Here is a 16838-nt window from a genome sequence, read left to right on the forward strand (position 1 = left end):
GGATATTGTTCACAGGGTAGCAAATTATTCCTATTGACAATATAGACCAAATCAACAAGTAGAACCACTGAAACTACACCCAGTAACACATTGGCCCAGAAATGGCCCAAAAAAGAACGGTGAACTCAACAGCTCAACTCAGCTACTTACAACACAGAAATAAGGCCTTTCATGACAATCAGTCTATGTTGGTCTTTATCCTCCACATGAGCAGTAATCCTAACCCCATGTGCACGCCCTGTTTCCCTATCCCTTTATCCCTCTTTTCCTTCAACCACCTATCTAACTTATTCTTAAATGTTGACAACATATCTGCTTCATCACCAACTCCAGCAGTGCATTCCACAGCCTCACAACCCTCTACGTAAAAGAGTTTCTCCTCTCTGTTCTAAGTATCTCATAGTTAATCTTATGTCTATGTCCTCTCATTCTAGATCCCACAATCACTGTAAACAATCTGTTTCTATCTACCCTGTCCCATCCCTTCATAATTTTAAACACCTCTATTGAATCACATCATAATCTCCCCTGTTCTAACCAAAACATATCCCGTTTACCCAGAGTGATGAACAGTACACAACAACATGAACAAAATGGTGATCAAATGGGTGAAAGCTGTTTTCTTCCAGTCATCGAATATGTAATAAAATCTTTAGTGACAATGAGCCAGGGTTTCCAAATGTTGCATTCAGTCAGTTTGTCAAAGAATGGAATCTCATTTTGCATAACTTGAAGTCCAAATTACCGACCGTTGAATGAACTGATGGAGAAGTCAATGCAGATTATAAAGAATCTCATGAAGATGTCAGGGGATAGTGGGAACGACGTGTGTAAGAGTTTACCAATGTACATCATTATAGAGCAGGCACTGCTACTCATGGGCAGAAAAATAAGAGCCCAACTATCAAGGAAGAATTGCTAAAACAAATAGTTCAGAGATGTTAAGGGACAGAGAAGAGCAACACAAGCTCACAGAAAAGTTTTATTTTGATAAGAGAATACAGTCTTCTAGCAATTAACCTATGATAAAGAACCAGAGAATCGGAGCCAACTGATCAGAGACCAATAAAGAAGAGGATTTAAGACCCAGTGCATCGCCAAATGGAATTCCTGGAGTAAAAAGTTATAATTTGGGATTAAACATGCAGGAAGTCTTATAAATCTAGAAATGACTATTTGTGATATTAGTGACAGAACACGTAACATATTCATATAACAATCCCTCTGCTGTTTTAACAGACATTTTATAATAAACAAGATAATGGGTAGAAATGAGTATGGGGCCCAGACTCGTCACTGTGAGAGCAGCGCATGCCCAGAGAGGCCCGAAGCCTCATTTAAATATTCCAGGCAAGCTGCCGATGCCTGTTGCACCTCCACAGCCCTTCTTGAGGATTGAATTTTGGGCCACTTTCCTCACTGGCAGTGGCCCTCGGGTAAGTCCCAGGAAGGGTGGGAGAGAGGTAGTTTTAGGAGGACTGATCGTGGACGACAACAGCTGTCAGGAATACTGTGGAGCCAGGAGGAGCGCTCCGCTGGCTAGGCCGCATCCACATCCAGAAAACCCATACCTACAGTCGCTCATTGATATTCCAGGAATACTATTCCTGTGTTCGGTGGTTAGTGATAATTAGTGTGTTATTGTTGTTACTGTGCGCCATTTAGTTTTAATAGGAGAACATTTTCCTGTGTAAGGATAAGTGAACTGGGTATAATTGACAATAACTGGGAAAAGAAATGGTATGATTTTTAAAAACATAGAAATGTTGACCTGAAACATTGGGCTTGATTTTCAGACGTCCGAGACGGCAGGTTCGTGGCAGGGGGGCTCCGAAAATCGGAGATTCCCGGGGCGGGTCCAGAGCCCGGCTCCAACCCGCCCATTTCCAGTTTCCCACCGGCGGGATCTCACTTAAACCAATTAAGTAGATACTTCAGGTCGTTTGCAGACCTGATTGACATGATATTTTAGAAGGGGTGGGATTTTCAACTCAACTGAGCGTGTTTCCCGTAGACGTACTTGAAATGGACGTGTTGCAGCCACCAGCCTGTGGCAGCTGCAAAGGTCCATTTGACAGGTGGGGGGGAGACCCTCACTCATTGCAGGAGGCCACTCTGTCAATTTGGACAAAGTTTGGCCTCCACCACCCTCCTCCTGACAATAAAATTCACAAACTTGCAACCTCAACCCCGGTGTGCAGAAACATGTACCTACCTTGCGGACCCCCTCAAAAGTACATCTTCCGGATGGGGGCCGCCGTAGATGCAGCGAACAGCATCACCAGCCTCACCGGCCAAGCCGTCCACCTCTGACACGTGGAGCCCCACAACACAGTTCTGTGACACATCCACCTGCACAGCAGGAGGGAGGGCAACCACAGAGAGAGATGTGTCGCAGAAGGCACTACCCTCGCCACAGGGTCTACAGACCGAGGCTCAGCTTCCTGGAACTCTCTGAGCAGCAGTGCACACGGAGGCTCAGAGTCACTCGACATGTAGTCGTGGACACCTGCAGCCTCCTTCGTGCCGAGCTGCTCCCGGCTGGCCTGAGCACCATCTTCTTACCTGTCGCTGTCAAAGTCACCACTGCCCTCAACAACTTCTGCTCCGCATCCTTCCAGGGTGCCACCGGGGACATCGCCGACATCTCTCAGTCGTCTGCACAAAAGAGCCCTGCAAATACACCTACACCCACTCTGCAGTGACACAATGGGTGGCATCAGGTGTGTGTCTTCATGGTGATCCTCAGGAAAGGGCATTATTGCACAAACCAGACAAGATTTGCAAAGACATGGCAGTAGTGGTGTCAATATAATATGTAATGTGAGTTGATCAGAAATCAAATATAAGTAAAAACCATGACAAACCCTCAAACACCCTTGTGCATCCCCTTCATGCTCACGACAATTTTGCCTTACGCTTCCTCCTACACATATGTGATGCATGCCCTGTGGCTGCAGCACAGGTAGTGGCAGGTTGGGTGAGGCTGACCGTGAAAGAGATGCACGAGAGGGTGAGTATGAGATGGAGCCATGAGATTGTATGAGGATTGGGTTGAGTGGTAGTGGTGGGATGAGTACTGGCGAGGTGAGTAAGTGCAGGTAAGATGAGGATGAGCTCTGAGTGGGTGTGAGGAGTGATGTGATAGAGTAGTGCAGAAGGAGATGTGGGGTGGGGGCGGTGATGTGGCAGACGGAGTGTAGGGGAATGAGTAAGAGTACTCACTTCGGCTGACCTACTTTGGTCATTGCAGCGCCTCCTGCACTCTATGCAGGTGCGTGATATTTGGTGGTGCTGGTGACCTCCTCTGCCATCTTGAGCCAGGCCTTCTTGGTGGCAGAGGCAGGCCGCTTCCTCCTGTCCGCCAGAGAGATCTCTGTCCTCCTCCTCCTCACCCCATCCTGTAGGACCTGGAGTGAGGCATCATTAAACCTGGGAGCAGCCTTCCCCCTGGGCTGCTCTATGCTGTAATTTTGGCTCCTTTCTGCAGCATCAGTAAATGGAGGACTGCCCCTTTAAATAGGGCTCCTCCAGCTGACAGCCTATGATGCGGCTGCGCAGTCCGCCCCCTGCGCAGCTTTCCAGCGCAGAACCCGGAAGCCAAGGTAAGTGGCTTCAATTAGGCTGCGATCGTGCGCGGAGCACCCCGAATTCACTGGGCGCGTTACCCACTCGCCAACCCGCCTCCCTCCTAAAATCGAGCCCATTAACTCTGTTTCTGTCTCCACAGATGCTAATCATACCTAACCTGCTGAGTGGTTTCCAGCATTTTCTATTTTTATTTCAGATTTCCAGCATCCTCAACATTTTGCTTTTGTCACAGAAAAATAATACTAGTACCAGTATAAAGGAGAAGGAAAACTTTTTTGTGTGTAATAGCGATTTCCCATCTTAAATATTTCCCTTGCTTTGCTGGTTGCTGTCCACCATATATTATCCTCTGGCCACAAAGATTTGACAGTTTGAGAACATGTCCCTGAACTTACTCAATGCTGGTCCAGGAACACCTCCATGAAGTACTGAGAAATTAGAAAGATTTAAGTGGTTTAACAGTAATCACAAGTCAGTGCGACATCACGGTCATGTACTATAGTGGTGTTCTGATCCCTGGGGATCCACTGAGGAGCTCTTACTAAGAAATATTTATGAAGTGGTTCTGAATTGGCCTTTTATCACCTAAGGTGCAGCATTAAATAATTCCCAGCTAATTTCCCAATTCTCGGGGAGTGTTGGTTGATTTGTTAGTCACGTGAAGTCATCAGCGTGAAAATCACACACTATACCTTGGCCAGCATTTCAGCCAGTCCTACAGTGCTACATTACCATTAGCAGATGTTTTCATATATATCTTGATACCCACTTGAAGGCCAATCCTTCACTTCCTCGCAAGGCTCCTACTTTTAAAAAATAACTTACACTATTCATACTACATATATATATACATATGTACATGCACATACTGGAAATTGGGCCACAGTGTATTAATTAAAAAAATTTCACCTCTTATTTGATTTGAACAAGAATAACAAATAAGTTGTGGGAATGCAAAGTGACCTGCATTTTTTGGGGCAGTGCTTGGAACTGAAATCTGAATTGTGCATTGTGTCAATGACCACAGGTCTCTCTCTGTACACTTCGGAGGGTCAGAAATGATAGCTGAAATGCTAATAAAACAAAACAAAAGCATTTGACGGTGAGGGTATTGTTCACTCTTAACCAAGCAAGACTGAGGTGCCAATTATGATGAATTGCAGCTGACTGTCTGCATGCATTTTTCTTACAATGAATCAGGCAAGTTTTATCTCCTACCCAGTAATGACTCACATTTTGATTTTGTGCCACGGTGATTAAAGGTTTAAAGAGGGATTGTTGCCATTTTGGGGAGTAGTTTGTAAGGGCTCCCTCGTGCCTCATTGTGCTAACTGCCCTGCATGATTGTAATGCCAGTAGGTTTGTTAGGATGCTCCCTTCCAAAATGCTGTTGAAGGAAATACATATCAGGATTGGAATTAGATAGCGGAGGAACAACATAATTACGTTTTAAAGTGCTGATGATGTAGTTGCTGATGATGTAGTTGCTGATGATGTAGTTGTGTTACAGTTTTACTAACACCTTAAATGGGATCTTTAATGGGATACTGAGCATCCTTTCCTTTTCTTAAAAAGATAATTCTATATTTGTGCAGAAAAGGCAACAGATGTAGAAATTATCAATGAAATCTAATTTTAAAGTTCCTCCTTTTTCAACCCTTTTCCAGCACCCAGCCTACTGATTTGGACTATTTTTCCTCGCTCCTTGTTGACATTATACACTTTAAGCTGCACAACCCTGTTTTTTTTGTTTTTATTACTTTTTTTGTGATATCTGGTGGCTTATGAGTGGCTTTGTTCACTGCCCACAAGGAACTGGATCGAAAATGTTAAAACGTCTTGCGCTATGAGAAACTCTTGTTATTCTGGCTGCCATGATGTGCTGGATCCCGAACTCGCTAAGCTAAATGCCCTGCGGCTGGAGGAGTTGAAGGCTTGAGGCTGAAGCCAAGCGATCTTGAGGCCAGGGGATGAGAAGGGGGAGAGGAAAGGACGTGCAAGACTGACAGAGCAGTGCAGGCCTAGGGAGCAGGGCTAGACACTGAGTGGGTGGAGTAAAAGTGCCAGCTAACCCTGCATTACACAGCCCATGGCACGGAGCAAGACGGCAGTCAAGATAAAAAGAAAAAGCTGTGACTATTGGAAATACAGAGAAGGCCAATCAGCATCTAAGAAAGACAGACTGACTTCCAAGCGGAACTATCCAACAGACGGCAGCCAATGGCATATCTTATTGGTCTCTGATTGGTACCTGTCACAGGTGAGCTGTACATGGACCATTGAGAGGCTGGAAACAATGGCCAGAAAATTATACAACAGGCAGACTCAATGGGGTAGGAATTGCTCCCAGCAGCGAACCAACACTGCTCGCCGCTCCGTAGATTTATACTAACCCACTAACTTTGGGCACTTCCTCGAATAGAAAGTGGAGAAGAGCCCAACGGCAGTTCAGGTGAAGCTAGGACCCTGGGAGAAGTGAGAGGATCACACTCTCCCCTCCAATCAGATCGTAGCATTTTTGACAAGCTGTGTTCACTGTCTCTGCAGGCTTCTAACGTGAAAACCAGGAAGTGAAAGATACAACATTTTAAATCAATACAAAAACAGTTATAGATAGCAAAAAAGAGAGGGTAAGAAATAATGGAATTAAATAAAAGAGACTGAGGGGAAATTTTTTTTAAAATTTTTTTTTTAATGACCAAAAACTATTAAAGTAAGGAGTAATGAGACTCCACATTTTTAAAAGTTAATTTTTAATTGTTTGGCAGTCATTAAGACTTACCACACTGTTAAAAACTTAGTTTAGTCTTGTATTTTTAAGCGACCTGTTTGGTGGCTTAATAGTTACTTTCTAACTGGGCAGATAAGCAAGTTTGCACTTTTTCAATGAATTCTCTGATTGCAGCGTGCGATGTCGCTTTAATTCGAAGCTGCCATCGCCAGCGAACCACGAGGAGCAAGTTCCAGATTTCTGGGTTTCACTGAGCATGTGCAAATGCCAGAACTTGCTCCTCGATTTCACCACTAACAACGGTGAGCGCTGTTGAGATCACCGTTATTTCCCGAGCGATTTCTGCCCCAATGTTTCATTTATCTAAATAAATATAACTTGCAGAATTAAGCACACATACAATATGAGAAAAACTTAGAAAGTTGATGGTATATATGTGGTAGTTTTATCATTCAGGCAACTAACAAATATATATCTGTAGAGATTGCCTTGTGCCATCATTTAATAGATAAATAATTCCTACCAACTTTTAAATATTTAGAACTTGTGTACAAAACTGTAAATAAACAGTGTACAAATGTGAAATTATTTATTTATAAGCTGCAACACACAAATTTCCAGCTGTTTGTCGATCACTATTAAACTGCTGATATTTAGATGGCCAAGTCCATCTGCTGCATGCGTGGGATCCTAAAGTACATCTGCAATCTCTTTTTTTTGGGTTGTAATTCATGGTTCTGGCCACAGCACAAAACATCTGTCCTGTGATCCCATTCTGGGAACTGGCCACTTTTTATCATCATAATGCACAATTTCCTCTGGCAGTGAAATAAGTTAATGAACTACCTCTCACCTATTACGGCCGAAACGTTTCCTAACTGCGTGGTTACAACACCATGCAAAGCTGATTGTGAAATAATTACTCAAAGTGTTGATGGCCATTTGAGGAAATTACTGCTCAGGAATCCCATTTGTGGTAAATTGAACAAGATGGTTAGCTACAAATAGGTACACATCCTTACATGTGGTTCCAAGCACATCATTAATATTTATGAGATAAATGGATAAATGCTATGATTGGACGTCTGGTTGGGAGTTGGATGGACTGTGCATTGCTAGCACCCATCCAAATCCTGTGCTGACCCTGTTTAACTTTGAAGGGCCAATTCTATCTACAAAGTGAGGATGGGCTGGGCATTGGCTGGAGGGAGTGGGGAGGAGACAAGGGACGATGGGTGAATTTAAAGGTTATCATAACCGTTACAAAAACTAGTAATATTTGGTTGTACATTTCAGCCTCTGAAAAGTTGTTTGGGTAACAGAAAATGCCTCACAAAATCCAGTGGTTGACATAATAAATGTGGAGGCTGCGGCCAAGTTACAGAACCACATTGTACCTATTAATGTGGTGTAAAATCCACCTTAAAGTGTTCTTTGTGAAAAAAGAACAATCACACCTGTAATAGAACACAATTACTCCTACTGAACAATTTTAACACAGACCCATTGTGATCTCCAAACTTCATATTAAAGTAGGCCAAAAAAGTATCAATCACTTTAAACGTTTTTAAACTGAATATTAAATGTCTCAGACTCACCCCTTTCCTAAAGAGCCTTCATGTAGTTGGCAAGTTTCCCAAGAATTGCATGTGAAAGACATTCATTATATAATTATCTGACATTTGACTTGGAAGAAAAGTTAAGAATGCATTTGGGATTCTCAGTCTACACAACATGCATCGAGAAAAGGGGGTAGAGATTACACTGCTGGTTTTAAGCTAAAGCAGCATGTTTACAACTTCCCATCCAAGTCACACACACCATCCTGACTTGGACATATATCACTGTTCTTTCATCGTTGCTGGGTCAAAATCCTGGCACTCCTTCCCTAACAGCACTGTGAGATTACCTTCAGTACATGAACTCCAGTGGTTCAAGCAGAAGACCCACCACCACCTTCTCAACGGCAGCTAGGGATGGGCAATAAATGCTGGCCTTGCCAGCGACGCCCACGTTCCCAGAATGAATTAACAAAAAACTTGTTTTATTCAATGTGCAATTGATTGATTTTAATCCAAGTGTCCTTGAATATAACAATTTGTACTCAGTCCAATCACAAACAACAATAAGGTTACAGAAACAAAACAGAAAAAAACTGACATTGTCACTGGCTGTCAAGTTTACAATTTTGGAAGCACTTCAAAATCTAGCCTTCTGACTCTATGCATCTCAATCATCAGATTCTGACACTGACAGTCAATGTTTGCACAGCTGTATCTGTGTTTCAGTATTTGCTGATAAAAATCAGTACAGACTGGGCCTGCTTCTCCTCAGTGCTGTCCCTAATGAAAGTTCCTCTGGCCCCTGCGTACTGCAGGCGGGAATTCTCATGAGAATAGGAATTCCCACCGACAGTATGCAATAGATGAATGTATATCAATGAAGGGGGGAATTGAAGGAAAGGGAAATGGATGGTAATGAAAGGGAGAGAAAAGGGGTAGAAGCTGGTGCTTTGGAGGAACCGGGGAGAAGCTGAGAAAGGTACTTTTGGGGTGGGGCTGAGATGAAGTGGGAAGGAGAGTGTCCATATTAACTGAGGGGACTGGAGGGGAAGAAGAGTACCAGCATGAATTGTATTGGAGAAAGAAAAGAGTGCCAGGTTGAATTGATAGGGTAGAGGGAGAAGAGTGCCAATATGAGCTGGAGGGTTGGAGGAGGGGAGTGTGTCTCTGTGAAAGGATGGAGATTTGAATGAGGTACAGGATCTTGGTGAACTGGGTGCGGAGGGAGAAGAGTACTCCTGTAAGCTGGGAAGTTGGATGTGGGAAAGTGACAGTTGATGTGACTTTTGGGGAAGTGATGGTCTAGTTGATTCATTGAAAATCCAAAAGTCATTTTGTTTTTCCTTTTCCTCAGATTAAAGATCTCTCAATTGTAAAGGGGGAAAGTGCTTAAAATTGACCAGAATGCATGTCTTTTAATGCCCTACAAACCTTCCTCCCTAGAAATTTGTGCCTTCAATATTTGGATTCTCCCCTTCAGACTTTCATGTACTTATATATACTTTTCTCCCAATACAGGGGGACATTTTGAAAGGGGCCTAACGCTGGTTGCCTGAAGCACCTGCCTATTTCAGGCGGTAAGGCCCCTTTTAATATGAAAATCAGTGTCCTACGATATCGCAGAGGAGCTGTATCCTGAAGTGGTTGAGAGCAAAATGAGTGACATTATGATGGATTAAAGGAAAACATTTAGATAGGCTAGCTAGGCTAAAGGAAGACAAAGCACAGGATATATCCTAAGGGAGATGAGGAAGGAAATTGCCGAAGCCTTATAATTTATATTTCAGGCCTCTGTTGAGTGCGGATGTGTGCCGGAGGACTGCAGAGTGTCAACGTAATAATCGTTTTCATAAAGGGAAGCAGAGCTAACCCAAGTAATTGCAGGTCAATTAATTTGACGTCTGTGGTACGGAAAATTTTAAGGTCTTTAATTAAGAATAAAATTACCACATCTATAGACAAAGAGAAAATAGACGTAGCCAGCATGGATTTCAAAAGGGATGATTGTGCTTGACAAATCTCATGGAATTCTTTGAGGAGGTAACAGACATGGTAAATCGGGGAAATGCAGTGGATGTAGTGTACATGGACTTTGAGAAAGCCTTTAAGAAGATACCACAGGGGAGATTATTAGAGAAGATTAAGGAGTATGGAATTAGTGTAGGAAAGCAAACTGGATTCAAAATTGGTTAGAAGGAAGAAATCACAGATGATGGGGTAGAAATCCATGTTGGGGGAATAGTGCAAAATGGGTGGTACCATATCGGCCACCTCTTAGACACTTCTGCCAGATATTCAGTTCCATTAACTTCAATGGAATATCAGGCGGGGCGTATAAGAGGCGGCACGTACAATTCCACCTGTTTTGCGTTTTGCCCAAGGTGGATTTCTACCCCTGGGAGTTAAGGGCAGTTTTTCAGCCTGCTTGGATGTGGATAATGGTGTCTCTGAGGGTTTGGTTCTGGGGCCACTTACATTCACCGTATACATCAATTATTTAGAGTTGGGCCTAAAGGGAGTGATGGTGAAGTTTGCAGATAATACCAAAATAGGAGGTATGGTTAATCTTTAGAAGACCAAAGAAAACTGCAAAGGGAATATTGATAAGATGGGGAATGGGCTAAAATGTAGCTGATGAAATTCAATGTCAGTAAGTGTAAGGTGATACATTTTGAAGAAAATAACAACAGTAATTATACTCTGAATGGAAGTAGACTCAGCGCTGTGGAAGAGCAGAGGGATTTTGGATACAGATTCACAGGACAATAAAGGCAGTACCTCACGCTGATAAGGCTGTAAAAAAAAGCTAATAGAATTCTAGGTTTTATCACAAGGTAAGGAATATAAAAGTCAAGAGATATACAAAACCTTAATGAGACTTCAGTTAGAGTACTGTGTGCAGTATTGGGATCCACATTATGGGAAAATATTGAAGCTCTAGAGAGTACAACACAGATTCACTAGGATACTGCCTGGTATGAGGAAACACAAATACAAAGGAAGAGTTGAAAAATTAGAATAATGCAGATTATGGGATGATATGATAAAAAATATTTAAAATTATGAAAGGATGGGACAGAGTAGATAACAGCAGACTTTTTTCAATAGTTGACGGGTCAAGAAAGAGAGGCCTTATATAAAAGATTAAACGTAAGAAATTTAGAACAGAGAACAAGTGAAGCTTTTTTACATAGAGACTTGTGAGGCTGTGAAATTCACTTCCAGGGCTAATTATTGAGGCAGAATGTCAACATTCAAGATTTGATTGGATAGGTGGATGGAGGAAAAGGGGATAAAGGATATGGCAACAGGGCAGATAAAAGTGATTCGGACTATTTGCTCGTGTGGAGAGTAAACGCTGACATGGACTGTTTGGAGCAAATGGCCTGTTTCTATGTTGTAACTCATATGTATTTCTATGTAGTAATGGGATGATAGTGCAGCTAGAGAACCAGCAGCAGAAGAAGAGAGCTATGATTGGGAACTTTTACTGTAAATGCTCTTATTAAAAAAACAGAGATCTTGAGATACTTCTATATAATAACTAAGAACACAAATACTCTTGGCTACACCCCTACTTATGGGGCTGGTCCATAAATCCCATCAGAGTTTGGGATGAGCTCCGTGAAGTGCACACACATGTATGCTCAACATGGAGGAAGCGCAGGACAACTTGTTTGGAGATGAGTGCTTCAATTTTGTGTGTTTGAAGTTGTTCAGAGGACACAAAGTTTTTGTTAACACAGTCCTGATCTTTTCAAAGAACAATGCTCTCCAAAGAAAATAAATTTGTTCAGCAGTAGGATTGGTAAGATTTATGATTTTGTCAGTAAAATTAAATAAACAAAGGTTTTTTAAAAATGTTTTCTTTATGCTGTTGCATTTTTGGGAGAAGGGGAAGGTAGGTCACATTCCATCCTATGACTGCCCAGTAATATTACTAACAATCAAGTATTAAATATTAACCCACAAGTGAGAAGCCGTACATGTAACCAGGTGCTAAATCACTAATGTACCAGTATACATCGTACACCTTTGCTATCTTTCTTGATTTAATATGTGTGAAAATACTATGTGGATTACATTCAGGGTATGCCAATGAGAATGCCAGATAGGTCTGAATATTGATGCATTTTTTTCTGTTTTGTTTTGTTTTGTTTTTTTAATCTCCTTCTGCCTAGGCAACAAAAGGAATACCCTGTGTCTAGGTCACTCTAGTGGAGGCCTTCTCCTTTGGGATCCTATTGGATTTGGATAGGCCCATTCCACCCTGTCAGTCAGGATGTGCACAATGTATAGCAGGGTCAACCTGTGATCATGTGACCTTGTCAGTCATACGGACAGAAGGCCTTGCTCTTACTTTCTCATCATGTGACCCTGTCAACTTTATAGACAGAGGGCAGCAGACATAGTCAATGGAGATTAATGTACAAAAAAGGCAACTATAAGACGTTGAGCTTTACTGTTTAAGATAAAATGTTAACTCTTTCAGCATCTATTACAAACAGCCATACAATAGTCACTGCAGCTCTTAACCAAATCACATTGTGCTGTTTTACATGGCAGCGTAAGTGGAGTTTGGACTGTTTGTCCTAAATCGTCAATCTTTAGTGATGCCAATTATGCACTTTGGGAAATACAAGTCATCAGTTCTTGAATCTGCCCTTTACAAAAGAAGTGGTGACTCACACAATTTTCCTCGTACTGCTAGATCACGTCATACTACATAACACAGAAGATCAGGATGAGTCAACCTGAGTTCTGATATTTCAGACCCAAATTCATAAAACTTGCAGCCAGTTCTGAGCCACTAAAATCATTATTTAGTTCATAGAAATTAATAGCAAAGTAAGAGCTTATCTTAATTCCAATTTTCCAATACCAAAGATTCTCTCATTTTAAAAGAAATCTGGCCATTATTGAGCAAGTGACAAGTTAGGATCTAAATTTGAAGGTCTCATAAAATTGAACTAGTTTCAATCTGTGCTACTGTAATGGAAGCCCTCACAGCTCTTCCCCCACTCTCTCAGGGTAGGGCCTTACTCCCTTCAGGGAGATGACTGGACACAGTCAGATAAAACAAGAGGAATTTATCGGAGTACAGAAAGCAGTTTGTTGTGCAATACCAGCAGATCACATGCCCTGCTGGAAACAATCTCGATAATACACACTAGGCCTGTCTCTGCAGTGTTCACTCTGAATACCAACCAGAATCAACTTGAAGGGAACTTGAATCCAAAAAATATCTATATCACCTAAATTAATTGTCAGGTATAACATTCCTTACAGAAGGTACACCTCACAGAACCTGGTAGAGCATGTCCTCTGACCTGAAACTATGGCTCAGGTCTCAAACAGTCACACTTTCTTTATATTTGGCAACAGGGGAATAATGAGGAAAGAACTCAGTACCTAGAGACTGAGTTTGATTTGTACTATTTAAATATCAGTTTTCCTCAGTTGACCAATCACTTTCTTCATTTGGCTCCTCCCCAATAGTTCATCTCTCAGCTTTTAGGAACATTTGGAACAGGAGTCGGCCATTCAGCCTCAAGCCTGCTCCGCCATTCAATTAAATCTTGGCTGATCTGTACCTCAACTCTACTTACCCACCTTTGCTCCATATCCCTTGATACCCTTACCTAACAAAAATCTATCGCAGTCTTGAAAGCTCCAATTGTCCCAGCATCCACAGCCTTTTAGGGGAGAGAGTTCCAGATTTCTACTACCTTTTGTGTGAAAAAGTGCTTCCTGATTTCGCTCCTGAATGGCCTAGCTCTAATTTTAAGACTATTTTCCCTTGTTCTTGATTCTCCCACCAGAGGAAATAGTTTCTCCGTATCTACCCTATCAAATCCTTTTAACATTTTAAACACCTCAATCTGATCACCCCTCAATCTTCTAAACTCAAAGGAATTCAAGTTTATGCAACCTGTCCTTTCTCAAGATGACATGCCTGCTCGCCTGCCACCCCCTCCACCAGTGCCCTTGTTAGTGCCACACAGCCAGCTGGGCCAGACTGCCCTGGCCCATCGGTGATGCTGCAGTTTACAGCCGGACCCTCAAGGCCTAGAACTGCTAGAGGTCTCCCACCACGGCCATCTATAGTGTCCTCAAGAGAAGCTCAGCAGCCTTCCACCTCCCACTGGGGATACGCTTCACAGGAGCACCAGGATAAGTAAAAAAAACACAGAAGACAGGCACTAAGGAGTTTCATAAGGATGATTCTTAATTATTCCTGTTAAATATTATACACAGATGGAATTGAGTTGTTAGATAATTTTTTTGTTCTGAATTTAGTGTTGGTGTTAATATTTGTCATGAAGTGAGGGCAAGAGCCATAAGGCTGGACTGAAGGAAAGCAATTGGATGGTGGTAGTAAGGATGGTGGTGATCAGGATTATGGCACTGTTGGTGTATTGGGGATGGGAAGAATGGTTCATATGAAGTGCTCTTGGATGAGCTGCCCTCTAAGAGTTCTGGCAGCTAGGGGCCCCACTGGTGGTTGATGCCGCTCCTGCTGCTCATCCTCCTCCTCTTCCTCCTCCTGCTCCTTCCGCAGGTGCTGGTAAGGGCTGGACCCACATGAAAGCAAAATTATTCAGCTTGCTGCCTGTTAGCACTGCAAGTTGCTGAGTGGGTTATCACGTGGCGAGTCAGACGCTGGGGCAGACCATTTTCACAAAAAGGTCCTAAAACAAGCATAGGACCTTTACTTAAATACTTCAATGAGCATTTTAAATACTCCCTGTACACCTACAGAGGAGCCCAATCCAATATGGTGGGCACCGCACTTCCAGCACAGAATGAACACGTGCTGCCCATCACATTAGATGCTTAGACGCCCATTTTACCCCTACAAATTTCTAGGCAGTTAAGTATTGCATGAGCTGGGAGTACTTGATGTGGACATTGATTACAAAAAGTAGGACATGTTCCATTTCCTGAGCATTGAGGAAATGGTGAGGATTACTCATCTTAATGAGTACAAAATCCTGTCCCAACCCAAATCAAAATGAATTGATGCATTGAAAAATAAATGGGAAATCATTTCTACTTGAATAGCAGAGTACTAGATTTTCTATGAATTTCTTTTGATTTACTAGATTCATAATGCAAAAATCAGTTCTGTGTATTGTGATAAAATGCTGAACTTTAGAAATGATCCTGTCCCATTTTTTAAAAATAAGAACCATTGTCAAAACTTAAAGGTCACTGCTGTGGAGCAGTTGCTTTTTTGTGCTAAAAACACATTTCGCTTCTTCATATTATTGTGAATAATTTATCTGTTACAGGAAAGTTCCTCAAAATTGTCTGGTTACTCACAAGTGTGCACAGTCTACCATATGATTATTGTCATAAAATTAAACCACTTTCCAAGCAGACAAGCCCTTGGGCTACTGTGGAAAGTTTCATTAATACAGAAACACTTATCTGAATATCCAATTCTCCTTATAGAAGACAACATAGATCTTTTTTCCAAAGTACTGACTCTGGTTTTGATTTTCTTACATGTTTCAAAAAGTTTTGACTTGTTTAGAACAAACTTTTATCTGGTTATGCCTCTATGAAGCGCCCGGGCCCTTTTTCTACATTGAAGGCACTATATAAATGCAAGTCATTGTTAGAAATATTAGGACCAAACAATTACTGAAAGAACCAATCAGATTAAATTGACTATCAGTTAACCCGTTTACTGCTAACTCCCCAATGACAGCTAAGGTTTTGTTAAATGTTTATGTATGTCACCCAAAATTGTGTTCAAACATAAAAGTTAGCATTCTGCTGCAATTTAAATGCAAAAAGTGGTCTAATTTTACAGTGAGCTTCTATTGAAATGTCCGTATTTGTGCAATGAAAATGTAAGTCCAGTGAATAAGCACACCATGGAGCTATTTTTCTACTACCAGCTTCCCCAGTTATATTTGAAGCAGTCAAGGAGGGTCCAACAGAGCACTGAGGAAGGTAAGTTTCCCAAATTCTTGTACCATAAAGGAAAGCGAGAATGTGTAAATGTGTAAACAGATATATCAGGCAGTGGTGTAAATCGTAAAGTGCTAGTGTTCGCGAGACGGGATTAGCAGTTTAAGTTTTCCCAGACTATTCCAGAATCGACTATTAAGGACAAGCTAGATATAAACTAAGTTGTAAGAATCAGCTTGGAAATGATGTCAGGGAGTTTTGATCAAAGTTAAAGAAAAAAGATGAGAATGTGGAGATGATATTGGTGGATTTTACTATAGCTTTTGATCAGGCACCTCATAAAAATGTAGTTAAAAAATGAGCAGACATGGTATTGGTGGCAGTGTGTGCAGACGGGTTGAGGTCTGCATTTTAAAAAGGTGGGTGCCCAATCGTTTCAGTTTAATGTAGATAAATATAAAGCGATACATGTAGGGATACAGAGCAGGCAGAGGGCTCAAAGGATTAATGGTAAAATACTGACCCAGATAGATCAGAAACAGGATCTGAGAGTCAAAGTAAAGAAGTACCACAAGAGGTCAACAACTTGCATTTATGGAACGCCTTTAAATTAGAAAAACATTCCAAGATGCTTCACAGAGAAATAAGGAAAAAAATGGAGATATTAGGAGAGGTGAACCATGGCTGAGTCAAAGAGGTTGGTTTTAAGGAAGTCTTGAAGGAGGAGAGGAAGGTGGAGAAACAGATGGAATTAATGAGGGAATTCCAAAGCAGGACGTCTGGGTGGATGAAGCCAATAGTGAAGTGAATGCAGAGAGGTGGGGGGGACTTTGGGGGGAAAGTATAAGAGGCTGGAGTCAGAGGAGCAGAGAGTTTGGAGGGAGGGGTCGTAGGGCTGGAGACGGTTACAGAGCTAGGTAGGGGCAAGGCTATGGAGGGATTTAAATATAAGGATGAGAATTTTAAATTCGAGGTACTGGGGGACTGGGATCAAGAAGGTCAAGGGTGATGGGTGAGCAAGACTTAGCATG

The sequence above is a fragment of the Heptranchias perlo genome, chromosome 22, assembly GCF_035084215.1.
Source record: "Heptranchias perlo isolate sHepPer1 chromosome 22, sHepPer1.hap1, whole genome shotgun sequence".
Classification (NCBI taxonomy): Eukaryota; Metazoa; Chordata; class Chondrichthyes; order Hexanchiformes; family Hexanchidae; genus Heptranchias; species Heptranchias perlo.